The 2,927-nt window shown below is 35.0% G+C and overlaps 1 non-coding gene across 1 annotated transcript; it reads right to left on the bottom strand.

Moving 5' to 3' along the window:
• Positions 1 to 270: 270 nt before the first annotated feature.
• Positions 271 to 376, bottom strand: LOC122003118. Its single transcript, XR_006117790.1, has one exon. It is a non-coding gene; the product is annotated as a small nucleolar RNA R71 (small nucleolar RNA).
• Between the last annotated feature and the right edge of the window lie 2,551 nt (positions 377 to 2,927).

The raw sequence follows: 2,927 nt of genomic DNA, 5'->3' as shown, positions 1-2,927 counted from the left end.
CAGAGTTTATTTTCATGATACAAGGTCACAAATTTGGAGGAGAAGTATCAGAAAGTCCTTATCTACATCTTGAGGCATTTCTAGAACTTTGTGATATGGTGAATTGTGAAGGAGTGCCAGCAGACGCAATTCGATTGATGGCATTTCCTTTTAGCATCAAAGATAAAGCAAGGACTTGGTTATATTCTCTCCGTCCTCAAGGCATCACAAGTTGGGAACAATTGGAGAAGCAATTTCTGAATCATTTTTTCCCTCTAAGTAGAACAATTTATATGAGGAATTGCATCACAAATTTTGCTCAGACATATGAAGAATCATTATTTGAAGTATGGGACAGATTCAAGAGTCTACAAAGACATTGCCCTCATCATGGTTTGGAAAAATGATTGACCCTGCACATATTCTATAGGGGAATTTCTTTCTTAAATAAGTGTTTATTAGATTAATCAGTTGGAGGTTCTTTTATGGACAAGAGTGTAGATGAAGCATATACATTGATTGATCAAGTGGCATTGAACCTCCATGAATGGTCAAGAAAAAGTTGGATGGAATCTTCCTCAGAAATTCAAGAAGTAGAAGTCATATATACAAGAGAGTTTGTCAATCAAAATACAGTTCAACCACCTAAAAATGTTGAAATTCATAAGTTACAGAATGAGGAGTTCAAACATTTGGAGGAAAAGATTAATAGCATAGTTTCAAAATAGTTCAAAGAAGACCTTCCTCTTACACAGACAAGATCTAGTGTAAATGATAATGATACTAAGTTGAGAAGTGGCAAGAATCATGAAGAACTTATGAAAAAGGACTTGTACAGAATTAAGGAGATAAACAGTAAAAGACCACAAGAACTCAGTTCCATTACTCTAGGAAGTTCCCAAAGGCCATAAGTACCTTTCCCTCAACGATTGATCACACCTATACTAGATAAGCAAGTTGGACCTCCTCCACAAGCTCAAAGGGAATATGGGAAAAAGGAAGTACCTTTCCTAAGACCTTCACTAAAAGTTCCTTTTCCACAAAGGCTAGTGAGGGACAATGAAAACGAAGACTTTGGCAAATTCTGTGACACTAATATGGTTGAGTGTAGATTTCTGGATGTATATGAAGATGAGGACTCTTCAAATGAGGATTGTGATGATAATGCAGTGGATAACAAGTTTTCAGATCTACCTTCTGGGTTTACAGGGTGTTATGACGAAATTGAATTTTCAGATGATGAATGTGATGTGGTAGATCAACTTAAAACTACAAATAAAGTTAGTGATCCTCCTATAGATGATTCTCCCACTGAGGATATTGATGTTGGTTTATCTTTTGATGCTTGTGTTGATGATGATGTTATGGAAGGAAGTGTAGGGAGCTGTTTTGTGGAAGCAGCATCTCAAGAATCACCTCCTTTATCCACACAACCTTCTGAGATTATGAGTGTTGCAAGGATTGAACATGTTATGGCCAATGTGTAGGGACTTGTGAAATAGAAGCAAAACCCCAAGAATCACCACTTTTAGAGGCACCACCACTTGAGCCAAAGCTAGAGCCAATACAAGATTCAGAAGTCACATCCACATGTTTAGAACTTTCAGGTATCTCTCAGCAAAGCAAGGTTAGTATCTTTTGTGATCTTTTATAAAATTTCATAGATGTACCAATAGTAGATTTTGTTGGATGTGATTCAATTTGTGATACATACTCAGTTCATCTTAATAAGGTTTTAGTTCTATCTAATATAGCATGCTTGGGAGAGGTATGTTTTTCTTTTGGGTGTACAGATTTTCATGGGGCTTATATTTGGAAGCTTAGACTGAACCATCTTCGACCACCTGAAAGAACTTCAAAGAAGACGAAGATGGAGAGAGTTATACTTTACTATGTAGCTCCTTTGATGAAAGCTCTCTCCATAATAAGAGCCCTTGGTAGGGGGGTGTTGAAATATCTTACCCCTCCAAGAGCGAGATTTCGTTGAATCTAATGAGGTGGTCGAGCTAATGACCTTAAACAAGCGCTTCTTGGGAGGCAACCCAAGTTCTTTCTTATTTTATTTATGTCTTTAGTTATTTCTTGTTTTCAATTCTTTCCTCATAATAAGCATGTATCCTCTATTTAATTTTTATTATCAATTTTCTTTTATAGGACTCAAAGATTAGGAGGAGTGCAATTACATGATGCAGAAGTTAATAATAACATGGGCATTTGGCACACATTATTTGGTAACTTCTTTTACTTTTAATCTCCTCCACATTATTTTTAGTTTTCATTGGGGCAATGAAAAGTTTAAGTCTAGGAGATGCATTAGATACATTTGGTTTAGTTTAATTTTTGCTTATTTCTTTTGCATAATAAATTTTTCCTAGTTGCATCATTCATCACATCATGATTGTTTGTTCCTTAATGCAAAATACTAACATGTTTCATTTAGATATTTATGTTGTGTGATTTGGTAGCTAGTATGTCTATTGATCTTTATTTTCCTATCCATAGTAGCATGAAGTGAGTATTGTTATTACTAGAAGAATTTGAATATTCGCCTAGTTTTAGGATCTCTTCACATTATGCTTGACTTTGATGGTAGATATTTTTGAAAATAGTCATGATTCATAGAACCGGACTAGTACTCTTGCTTCTATGGTAACCTCTCAACTACATTTTGGTTACTGGATAAACTCAGATCATGTAAGTTCATTTGGAAAAATCAATCCCAAAAAAAAAATAAAATAAATGAAAGTTTGTTCAAGTTTGATACTTTGCAAATAATAAAAAAAGGAAAAAAAATAAGGGATACAAAAATAGTTATCGTGAGTGCAAAGTAGCAATTCACCCCTTTGAGACCGAGCTAGGTTACTGGGGAAATGAATGCTATGTTTCTCTTGATACTGAGTATTCCTTTGAGACCTTGTGTAGACGATACATAGCATTTTTGAGGAGAA

This window comes from Zingiber officinale, chromosome 7A (genome assembly GCF_018446385.1).
Source record: "Zingiber officinale cultivar Zhangliang chromosome 7A, Zo_v1.1, whole genome shotgun sequence".
Classification (NCBI taxonomy): Eukaryota; Viridiplantae; Streptophyta; class Magnoliopsida; order Zingiberales; family Zingiberaceae; genus Zingiber; species Zingiber officinale.
Note: the sequence above shows the minus strand (reverse complement) of the source record. Positions and strands in the feature narration are given on the sequence as shown.